Source organism: Trachypithecus francoisi, unplaced genomic scaffold (genome assembly GCF_009764315.1).
Source record: "Trachypithecus francoisi isolate TF-2019V2 unplaced genomic scaffold, Tfra_2.0 Lachesis_group11, whole genome shotgun sequence".
Taxonomy (NCBI): domain Eukaryota; kingdom Metazoa; phylum Chordata; class Mammalia; order Primates; family Cercopithecidae; genus Trachypithecus; species Trachypithecus francoisi.
Genome location: NW_022681456.1, coordinates 1,375,802 through 1,387,681, shown reverse-complemented (window position 1 = coordinate 1,387,681; position 11,880 = coordinate 1,375,802). Strand labels below are relative to the sequence as shown.

General features: G+C 48.1%; 1 non-coding gene across 1 annotated transcript; it reads right to left on the bottom strand.

Annotated features, from left to right (window-relative positions):
- Positions 1-11,079: 11,079 nt before the first annotated feature.
- LOC117091181 lies at positions 11,080-11,185 on the bottom strand. The gene has a single exon (XR_004440298.1). It is a non-coding gene; the product is annotated as a U6 spliceosomal RNA (small nuclear RNA).
- Between the last annotated feature and the right edge of the window lie 695 nt (positions 11,186-11,880).

Genomic DNA, 11,880 nt, shown 5'->3' with positions numbered 1-11,880 from the left:
AAAAAAAAAAAAAAAAAACCTGTAAAATTAGACTTTGCATAGTGTATACAAGACACATTGTGTATGACAGTAATTCCGTACCATGGGCCAGGCACACAGTGGCTCACGCCTATAATCCCAGCACTTTGGGAGGCCAAGGCAGGAGGATCACTTGAAGCCAGGAGTTCAAGACCAGCCTGGGCAACATGGTGAAATTCTGTCTCTACTAAAATTACAAAAATTAGCCAGGCGTGGTGGTGGGCACCTGTAGTCCCAGCTACTCAGGAGGCTGAGACAGGAGAATTGCTTGAACCCAGGAGGCAGAGGTTGCAGTGAGCCAAGATCACGCCATTGCACTCCAGCCTGGGCGACAGAGTGAAACTCCAGTCTCCAAAAAAAAAAAAAAAGTCTTATCACGGCTAACGACTATCATGTTAAACCCCAAATGTCCTACTTTATGGGTGATTGAAGAAATTTCCAAGGGTGACTTTGGCTGGAACCCTCACCCATATGAGATGCAACCCCACCCTCCCCAGGCCTAACTCTCCTGCCATTGGACATCTAGACAGCTTCCTGCCTTACCATCGGCAAGGATGCTGCTGTGAAATTAGAGTTTTTCCCCTTTAAAAAGAGTCCTTCTGGGGCCGGGTGCAGTGGCTTGCCTGGAATCCCAGCACTTTGGAAGGCCAAGGTGGGCGGATCACTTGAGGCCAGGAGTTCGAGACCAGCCTGGGCAACAGTGAAACCCTGTCTCTACCAAAAAATATAAAAATTAGCTGGGCATGGTGGTGCACGCCTATAATCCCAGCTATTCGGGAGGCTGAGGCAGGAGAATCGCTTGAAACAGGAGGCAGAGCTTGCAGTGAGCTGAGATGGCACCACTGCACTCCACCCTGGGCAACAGAGCAAGACTCCGTCTCAACAACAACAACAAAAATATTCTTTCCTTCTTTAGGACAGATTTACAGTAGTTTTACTGTATCACTTCTAAGGTTCTTAAACTGTTAACAAAATTGTTCTCCAAAGAATGTCTCCTTTGCCTGTGTTTAGTAAGGCTGGCTTTTGTCAGAAGTCATTTGCTTTGATGTCCTGGTGCGTGGCTTGGATCACTGCCCCGTGTGTCCCTGGGTGTGAGCCGTGTCTGGATCGTTCAGCTCTCTGAGCCCTAATGCAAGCTGAGAGGGCTAGGCTGCTCTGCCAGATTCCCGGAGCCAGACAGGCACCGGGGGTTGTGAGCAAGAGCGGGCGAGGCAGGGAAAGGACTTGGGAAGGAGGAGCTGAGGAGGCCGGGCAGGCCTTTGAGGAGGACGCATCGCTAAGAATGCTGCAAACGTCCACCTCAGGGCCAACGTTTGGGCTTTTATTTGTCCGAATAAGTGATTCACTCACGTGGCTACATAGGAATTTCTTGTGAATCTTTCCAAGTTTCTTTGTATAAATACAAGCAAATATGCAAATATATTCTCCCCCTCCAGCCCCAATACACATCTTTATACACAGAAGTGTGTGTCGTTTCTGTTCTGTGCCAGCATCATCTTGCTTTTGCAGTTACTGTATGTCTTGGAGTCATTTTCTTATCCAAACATAAAGAGCTTCCCTATTTTTAAATAATAACCTTTTTTCCTTTTCTTTTTTTTTTTTTTTTTTGAGATGGAGTCTCACTCTCGCCCAGGCTGGAGTGCAGTGGTGCAATCTCGGCTCACTGCGATCTCTGCCTCCTGGGTTCAAGCGATTCTCTTGCCTTACCCTCCTGAGTAGCTGGGACTACAGGCACCCGCCACCGCGCCTAGCTAATTTTTATATTTTTATTCAGACTGGGTTTCACCATGTTGGCCAGGCTGGTCTCGAATTCCTGACCTCAAGTGATCTGCCCGCCTTGGCCTCCCAAAGAATAATAAACTTTTCTTTTTTTTTTTTTTTTTTTTTGAGATGGTGTCTCGCTCTGTTGCCCAGGCTGGAGTGCAGTGGCCGGATCTCGGCTCACTGCAAGCTCCGCCTCCTGGGTTCACGCCATTCTCCTGCCTCAGCCTCCCCAGCAGCTGGGACTACAGGCGCCTGCCACCTCACCCGGCTAATTTTTGTATTTTTAGTAGAGACGGAGTTTCACCATGTTAGCCAGGATGGTCTCAACCTACTGACCTCGTGATCCGTCCACTTCAGCCTCCCAAAGTGCTGGGATTACAGGCGTGAGCCACCGCTCCTGGCAACACCTTACATTAGGATGCTACATTTGTTATAATCAATGAACCAATATTGATACATTATTATTATTGAAAGTCCATACTTCAGATTCCCTTTGTTTCCCTAATGTCCTTGTTTTGTCCCAGGATCCCATCCAGGTTCCAACCTTGTATCGAGTCCTGTCTCCCTGGGCACCTCTGGGCTGGGGAAGTTCTTCACTCTTTTCATAGCTGTATAATATTCCATTTTATAAATGATGCATTGCTGATTAACCAGTCCTCTTCTGGAGCACATTTGGGTTGTTTCTGATCTTGCTGCTACAAATAACACTACTCTAAAAACCTTGTACCTAAGTCATTTCTCGTATCTGCACAAACATCTTTAGCATAAGCAAACGTTCAGCAAAAGCCAGATGGTAAACATCTTAGTATTTGCAGCGCATCCAGTTTCTGTTATTCAACTCTGATGTTGCATAAGAGCAGCCAGAGACTATATGTAAATGAGCAGGTGTGGCTGTGTTCCAATAAAATTTTATGAGTGAACCCTGAGATCTGAATTTCATAGAATTTTTGCATATCACAAAATATTCTTTTTCACAAATTTTTTTAAATAAATTTGTTTCAAAATTTAAAATGTATAACCTGGCCAGGTACAGTGGCTCACTCCTGTAATCCCAGCACTTTGGGAGGCTGAGGCAGGTGGATTACCTGAGGTCAGAAGTTCGGGACCAGCATGACCAACATGGTGAAACCCCATCTCTACTAAAAATATAAAAATTAACTAAGCATGGTGGCACGTGCCTGTAATCCCAGGTACTCGGGAGGCTGAGGCAGGAGAATCGTTTCAACCCAGGAGGCGGAGCAGAGATCACACCACTGCACTCCAGCCTGGGTGACACAGCAAGACTCCGTCTCAAAAAAATAAATAAATAAAAGCATTTGTACCCAGAATAGCCAAAACACTCATGAAAAAGAACAAAGTTGGAAGACTCACAATTCAGAGTTGGAAAACTTACTGGACGGCGCAGGGGCCCAGACCATGCAGAGCTAACTGATGGGGCAGAACTGAAAGCCGAGACAATTCAGGGGAGAAAAAAGTGCTCATCTCAACAAGTGCTGCTGGGAAAGGCGTGTGTCCACATGCAAAGAACGAAGCTGGATCCTTCCCTCACACCATGTGCAAAAGTGAACTCAAACTGGCTCAGAGGCCGACAGGTAAGAGTGGAAGCTGCGGACCAGCATTAGAAGCTAAACCTTTGCGACCATGGTGGCCGTGGTGTCTTCAACAGGACCACAGAAGCACGAGCAACAAGAGAAAAAATGACAGACTGGACTTCATCAAAACGTACAACTTTTGTGCATCAAAGGACACCATCAAGTGAAAAGCTCACAGAATGGAAGGAAAACTGCAAATCGTGTGTCTGGTAAGGGATTTGTATCTAGCATATGTAAGGAACTCTTAAAATTCAATAATAAAAAGAAAATAACCCAATTAAAACATGGTCAAAAGATCTGAATAGACATTCCTCCACATAACAGATACAGATGCTAGTCAGCACAGGAAAAGTGGCTCAACACCATTACTGTCAGGGAAGGGCAACGCAAACCGCAGTGAGGCGCCACCACACACCGGTTAGGACGGCTGGATCAAGAAGACGGCACAGGTGTTGGCAAGAGTCGGGGGTGTTGCAGAAATTGGAGCGCTCATACACTGCAGGTGGGATGTAAAATGGTACAGCACTTTGGAAAACAATCTGGCTCTTCCTCAAAAAGCTGAACATGCAACCTGGCAATCCCACTCCTCGGCATCTACCTAAGATCCCGTTTATGTGAAATGTCCAGAATAGGTACATCCATAAGCAGTAGTGGTTGCCTAGGGCTGGGGGGATTGGGGAGAAATAAGGAATGACTGCTGATGGCTGCAAGGTTCTTTTTGAAGTGCTAAAAATATTCTGAAATAGGCTGGTGATGGTTGCACAACTCTGAATACACTGAAAACCTTTTTTTTTTTTTTTTTTTGAGACACTTTCTTGCTCTTGTCGCCCAGGCTGGAGTGCAGTGGTGTGATCTCAGCTCACTGCAACCTCCACCTCCCAGGTTCGAGCAATTCTCCTGCCTCAGCCTCCTGAGTAGCTGGGACTACAGGCACACACCACCACATCCCACTAATTTTTGCATTTTTTGGTAGAGATGGGGTTTCACTGTGTTGGCTGGTCTCGAACTCCTGGTCTCAAGTGATCCACTCACCTTGGCCTCCCAAAGTGATGAGATTACAGGCATGAGCCACCAAACGGCCTAAATAAACTTTTTCTTTCTTCGTTTTTTGAGATGGAGTCTCACTGTATTGCCCAGGCTGGAGTGCAGTGGTGCAGTTTTGGCTCCCAGGTCCCAGCAATTCTTGCGCCTCAGCCTCCAGACAGAGAAGCTGGGATTACAGGCACGTGCCCCATGCCCAGCTAATTTTTTTTTTTTTTTGTACTTTTAGTAGCGATGGGGTTTCACCATGTTAACCAAGCTGGTCTCGAACTCCTGACCTGAAGTAATCCGCCCACCTCGGCTTCCCAAAGTGCTGGGATTACAGGCATGCACCACTGCGCCCGGCCCTAAATAAACTTTTTAAAGAGACTTTTGTGGCTGGGCACGATGGCTCACGCCTGTAATCCCAGCACTTCGGGAGGCCGAGGTGGCTGGATCGCCTGAGGTCAGGAGTTCAAGACCAGCCTGGCCAATATGGTGAAACCCCGTCTCTACTAAAAATACAAAAAATTAGCTGGGCATGATGGTGGGGCCTGTAAACCCAGCTACTCGGGAGGCCGAGGCAGGAGAATCACTTGAACCCGGGAGGTGGAGGTTGCAGTGAGCCGAGATCGCACCATTGTACTCCAGCCTGGGTGAGAGTGAAACCCTGTCTCAAAAAAAAAAAAAAAAAAGAGACATTTGTATTAGATCTTTGAACTGTTTCCAGCTGGCGTCTTAGAAACGCTACTCAACCCAGACAGACAGAGGAACCCTCTCCAGGGTAGAGCGCGCGCCGCGCTGGGACCTGGACCAGAAGGAACAGAAGGGCCTGCGGGTGGAGGGCGAGGCAGGCAGCGGACGACCCGCCCTGAGCTGCCGCTCCCCGCCCGGGCCTCTTCAGCCTCCGTTTCCTCAGCTGCAGGGAGCTGCCCGGAGAACCAGGCGCCTCCCGCGCTGTCTCGCCGCGGCTCCGTGTTGACTGGAGACTAAACGCTGCGTTCAGCTCCTTTCCCGTGAGCAGCAGCCGCCAGCTCTCCGCCCTGACGACGGGAACCACGCCGGGCAGCGGGCGGCTCCCCGCAGGGCAGGGAGGGCTGGGGCCGCGGCCGCTCCAGAGGGTCCCGGAGCAGGGGTGGCGCATGGACGACCCTCCCAGCGCCGGTGCAGCACGAGGCCCAGGCTGCCTCCGCCTTTTTCCAACTCCTTTCAGAATCCAGAGTGCAGGGAATTGGGCTTCCACTGAGCGCATACGGCCACTCATCCCCGGGCTGAAAGCAGCCAGCACCCTGGTGCACCTCGTGGGCCCGGTCAGCCCCCAGGAAGGTGCTCCCACAAGAAGGTGCACAGGGGCGGGGTCCTGGAGGGCCAGCCGCTCTACCCACGCCATAAACATGAGGGTCAGGGATGGCACACCTGCTGCGCCCGGCTGGGTTCCAGCCCCGGACTGAGAGCCCCAGCGGGTGGTGGAATGCGGCTTTTCACCATGTGAAAAGTTGCTTTAATTACAAGGTCATTAGCTATTCAGCGAGGGCAGCTTAGGGAAACATGAAAGTCAAATGTTGAAAAAGAATTTGAGAAAGCACTGCAGACGATTTTTCGTTGGTTCAGATCTCAAATTCTGCAGAGCTGAGCCACCTCTGTCTTCCCCTTGGACAGATTCTGCCCTGAGTTGCTAGACTACCATGGAAACAAGGCCAGCTGATGCCCCTACTAACCTGGAAATAACCCAGGTTTCTTTCTGAGTACAGCAGGTCCTGCCAGCTCTTGAAAAATTGTGCAGCTGGGTGCGGTGGCTCACGCCTGTAATCCCAACACTTTGGGAGGCCAAGGCAGGCGAATTACCTGAGGTCAGGAGTTTGAGACCAACCTGGCCAACATAGTGAAACCCCGCCTCTACTAAAAATACAAAAATTAGCCAGGCATAGTGGTGGGCGGCTGTAATCCCAGCTACTTGGGAGGCTGAGGCAGGAGAATCACTTGAACCCGTGGGCGGAGGTTGCGGTGAGCCGAGACTGCACCCCTGCACTCCAGCCTAGGCAAAGAGTGAGACTCCATCTCAAAATAAAATAAAAAATATTGTGCAAAAGCAGAAACAAGCTTGCAGTAGCCAGTGTCCCTTTTGGCCACCACCACCCAGGACCCACCAGCTTCTAGAGGGTGGCAGCTCTGCTTTCTTCGGAGTTTGGCCCCAGCTCCCAGGAAAGCAGAGAGCCTGGCACCCCACAGGGGCTCAGCATGCATGCAGATGAAGTGCCCTCTGGATGCCAGCCCTGCACCACCCGACCTCCATTCAGCTGACAGATGTGTCCCGAGCATATCCTTTCCCCAAGCAGTATCCTGGGAAGAAAGGGACGCAAACGAGGGCTCAGTCTCAGGCCTGCTTCAGAGAGCTCTCAGAATGTACTTTGGAGAGAGTAGTGCGGGGAGGCTGAAAGTAGAGAGTCAAGTCCACAGCAAGGGGGCCTGCGCGAGAGTGCACAGAGCCGCGGGAGGCCCCAGAGGACTGAGGAGGCTGCTTCCTGGGCTCCACGGTTGGGAAGAGAGAGAGACAAAGCGACTGCCAGGGTGACGGATGAGCAAGGGGAGAGGCTGGTGTGGTGCATGTGGCGATGGACGAGGGTTGGAGATGTCAGTGTGAACTCATGCAGCTGAACACAGCTACAGGTGGTTGCATAGGAAAATATTTGTGTATGTGTATGTGCAGGGCTTAGTACACACACATTTCTTTCAGCTGACCAGTGAGGCCCAAGCATCAATGAACAAACCTAGTGCCCAGATCTTGATTTCATGAAAGTTGTCAGAATCACTTCTGTTTTAAAAAACAAAATAGGCCGGGCGCGGTGGCTCAAGCCTGTCATCCCAGCACTTTGGGAGGCCGAGACGGGCGGATCACGAGGTCAGGAGATCGAGACCATCCTGGCTAACACGGTGAAACCCCGTCTCTACTAAAAATACAAAAACTAGCCGGGCGAGGTGCGGGCACCTGTAGTCCCAGCTACTCCGGAGGCTGAGGCAGGAGAATGGCGTAAACCCGGGAGGCGGAGCTTGCAGTGAGCTGAGATCCGGCCACTGCACTCCAGTCCGGGCGACAGAGCGAGACTCCGCCTCAAAAAAAAAAAAATAAAATAAAATAAAATAAAATAAAACAAAACACCCTGACAAACAGGCCTGAGGAAGGCCATGAAGATTTGAAAGGCTCTCATGCATCAATGCCTGAAAACAGAAACGATCAGAAAAGACTGCAAAAATGGACTCATATGGACTCATGAAAAAACGAAAAGAAAAAAATGAAAAAATAAAAATGCAAAAAAAAACAACATTGTACAAAGGCCATTGAAACCTACACAAAGCTACCGTGAAAACCTCTACCCAGCAACTGCCTGTCTAACCTTGGACTGGCATTGCCTTTGTTATTGATCTTTGTAGCCAAAGATAAATTTTTGGGTTTTTTTTGAGATGGATTTTTGCTCTTGTCGCTCAGGCTGGAGTGCAATGGTGCAATCTTGGCTCATCGAAACCTCCGCCTCCCAGGTTCAGCGATTCTCCTGCCTCTGCCTCCCAAGTAGCTGGGATTACAGGCACCTGCACCACCACACCTGGTGAATTTTGTATTTTTTAGTAGAGACGGGTTTCTCCATGTTGGTCAGGCTGGTCTCAAACTCCCAACCTCTGGTGATCTGCCTGCCTCGACCTTCTAAAGTGCTGGGATTACAGGTGTGAGCCACCATGCCCAGCCAGCCAAACAGAATTATCTCAAAACAATTATGTCATCTTCCTCATTCATTCTGTAAAGGCTTCATCTTCCTTCACCCCCACCCCCCACCCCCAGTAATGCACATAGTTCACTATGGCACATGTATTCCCACTGCAATTCCCCATTCCCAAATAAATACCATTTTCTTGCCAGGCACAGTGGCTCACGCCTGTAATCCCAGCACTTTGAGAGTCCAAGGTGGGTGGATCACCAGAGGTCGGGAGTTCAAGACCAGCCTGACCAACATGGAGAAACCCATCTTTACTAAAAATACAAAACTAGCCGGGCATGGTAGTGCATGCCTGTAATCCCAGCTCCTCGGGAAGCTGAGGCAGGAGAATCTCTTGAACCCAGGAGGCAGAGGTTGGAGTGAGCTGAGATCATGCCACTGTACTCCAGCCTGGGCAACAAGAGTGAAACTCCATCTTAAAAAAAAAATATATATATATATATATATATAATTTTCTTTTAAAGAGCCTCTCCCTGATATTTCAGTTGAGATAAATGGTGTCAGAGGTGGGACCTGAAAAGCAGTCACTGTTGGAAGGAAACCGTGGCTCTTAGAACTGGCGATTCCCACCTGCGCTGCTCACTCCTGCCTCCTGCCTTTTCTGCTCTGCTGAATCTTCTCTCAGGCCAGGACTCCCTCTTTTTAGGTAGAAGCTCTCCACTTTATTCAGGATGTGGTTTGGTTATAAGGTTGCCTTAATAAAAGCCCTTACCTTCCTCCTAGGATCAAAACAGAAAAACAAGTGTCTTCTGGTTTCTACAGAACTCAGATTCTGTCTGCAAGGTGTGTCTTTTCTGGTAAACTCACTGTTGATCACTGCTCCTAGCTGAATATTTCATTTGATCTACATGCCTGGGTCAAAATTTTTTGCAAATCCTGATTATAGTTTGGTTACACGCATGATTTGGCCATTTTCCCTTTTTTGTTTCTAAAAATCTCCCAAGAACAAAAATAAACATTCTAAATGGTGGACACAGGGTGGCTAATTAAAAACCACTGGGTTTCATGTTGAATTCATAATTGGAAAAAATATGTACTAGGAGATACAAAGAAAAAACTTTTTTAAAGCTGCTGGGCCAGTCACCACCATCTAAAAACACTGGTCAAACTCCTAACATTCTCTGACAGGATTTACAGAATTTTCTTTGCTCTAAAGATATTAATAAGAAACAGAATGGGATTCTTAAATATTAAGACATGCCAAGCTTTCTGGGACTCCAGCCACCTACATATTATAGCCCATTCTCATGCACATTTTTTTAACTGGTGGACAAATTACATCAAGAAAAATTAAGAGCTCACATTATCATTATTCAAACAGTCTCTTCAAAAAAGAAAAAGCCGGCCGGGCGCGGTGGCTCAAGCCTGTAATCCCAGCACTTTGGGAGGCCAAGACGGGCGGATCACGAGGTCAGGAGATCGAGACCATCCTGGCTAACACGGTGAAACCCCGTCTCTACTAAAAAATACAAAAAAACTAGCCGGGCGAGGTGGCGGGCGCCTGTAGTCCCAGCTACTCGGAGTCTGAGGCGAGAGAATGGCGTAAACCCGGGAGGCGGAGCTTGTAGTGAGCTGAGATCCGGCCACTGCACTCCAGCCCGGGCGACAGAGCGAGACTCCGTCTCAAAAAAAAAAAAAAAGAAAAGAAAAAGCCTTCAACTATAGAGCTAATGTGGAGAGCCTCTAAGTTCTCTATTTTTTTTCTGCTTACTTTGAATCTGCTGACTTTTCTAATGGGTTTGAGATAAAACTCACAGCTTTAGCATTCCAGTCAATACTTTTTGTAATTATTATAAGAAAGAGGAGTGGATGTGGTAGCTCACACTTGTAAACCCAGCACTTTGGGAGGCTGAGGCAGGAAGATTGCTTGAACCTGGGAGTTTGAGACCAGCCTGGGCAACATAGTGAGACTCCATCTCTACAAAACATAAACAAAAAATTCGCCAGGTGCGGTGGTGCACAGCTACTTGGGAGGCTGAGGTGGGAGGATCACTTGAGCCCAAGAGGTGGAGGTTGCAGTGAGCTGAGATTGCAGCACTACATTCTAGCCTGAGCAACAACAGATTGAGACCCTGCCTCGAAAAAAATGAATAAAAATAAATAAAGGTTACATTCATGTAACCTTTTTAAAAAAACTTTTTTTTTTTCTTTGAGACAAGTCTGGCTCTATTGCCCAGGCTGGAGTGCGGTGGAGTTTAGGACATTCACAGGGTGGCGTCTGCACAACATTTTTTTTTTTTTTTTGAGACGGAGTCTCCCTCTGTCGCCCAGGCTGGAGTGCAGTGGCGAGAGCTCGGCTCACTGCAAGCTCTGCCTCCCGGGTTTACACTATTCTCCTGCCTCAGCCTCCCGAGTAGCTGGGACTACAGGCTCCCACCACCTCGCCTGGCTAGTTTTTTGTATTTTTTAGTAGAGACGGGGTTTCACCGTGTTAGCCAGGATGGTCTCGATCTCCTGACCTCATGATCCGCCCGTCTCGGCCTCCCAAAGTGCTGGGATTACAGGATTGACGCACCGCGCCCGGCCTGCACAACTTTGTAAATGTCCTAAATGTATGGAAGTGTACACCCTGAAATGGTGACTTTTTTTTTTTTTTGAGATGGAATCTCGCACTGTTGCCCCAGCTGGAGAGGAGTGGCACAATCTCTGCTCGCTGTAACCTCTGCCTCCTGGGTTCAAGCAATTCTCCTGCCTCAGCCTCCTGAGTAGCTGGGATTACAGGCACCCACCACCACGCCCGGCTAATTTTTGTATTTTTTGGTAGAGACTGGGTTTTGCCATGTTGCCCAGGCTGGTCTCAAACTCCTGACCTCAGGTGATCCGCCCCCCTTGGCCTCCCAAAGTGCTGGGATTACAGGCATGAGCCACCACACTTGGCCAAAAAATAATTTTTTAATATTTATAATTTTATTATTTTAAAAAATAGGGAAGGCTTCACGAATTTGCATGTCATCCTTGCTCAAGGGCCCTGCTAACTCCTCTGTGTCACTCCAATTTTAGTGTCTGTGCTGCCGCAGCCAGTGCTGTGTAACTATCTCTGTCTTGCTTTCAAAGTCTTTTGATTATCACTTCAGTGAAACAAACGACTATTATTTCACAGTGACCTATGATCACGTTTCGTTCAATTGTTTTAAACCTTTTGACATCTTTAGCAGCTTCTCCAAGAACAAAATTCTAAATTAAGTTTTTCTGACCTAGGCTTAACTTTGGGATTTTCTAGTTGGGCCCTAGGAGAGCCTTAAAAACTTATCTCTCATTTTGTAGAGGCATTAAATGACTAGGCTTATTTAGTAAATTATGTGAGAGACACTATCAAATAATAAATTATATTAGACGTTCTTTCAGTTACATTTATGTTATTAACACAAATGTTTCATGGCTGGGCATGGGGGCTCACACCTGTAATTCCAGCATTTGGGGAGGCTGAAGCGGGCGGATCACTTGAGGTCAGGAGTTCAAGACCAGCCTGGCCAACATGGTGAAACCCCATCTCTACTAAAAATACAAAAATTAGCCAGGCTTGTTGGCATACACCTGTAATCCCGGCTATTCAGGAGACTGAGGCAGGAGAATCACTTTAACCCTGGAGGCGGAGGTTGCAGTGAACCGAGATCGCGCCACTGCACTCCAGCCTGGGCGACAGAGCGAGACTCTGTCTCAAAAATAAATAAATAAATAATGTTTCAAAATTGTATAAAACTTAAAATCTAATATCATTA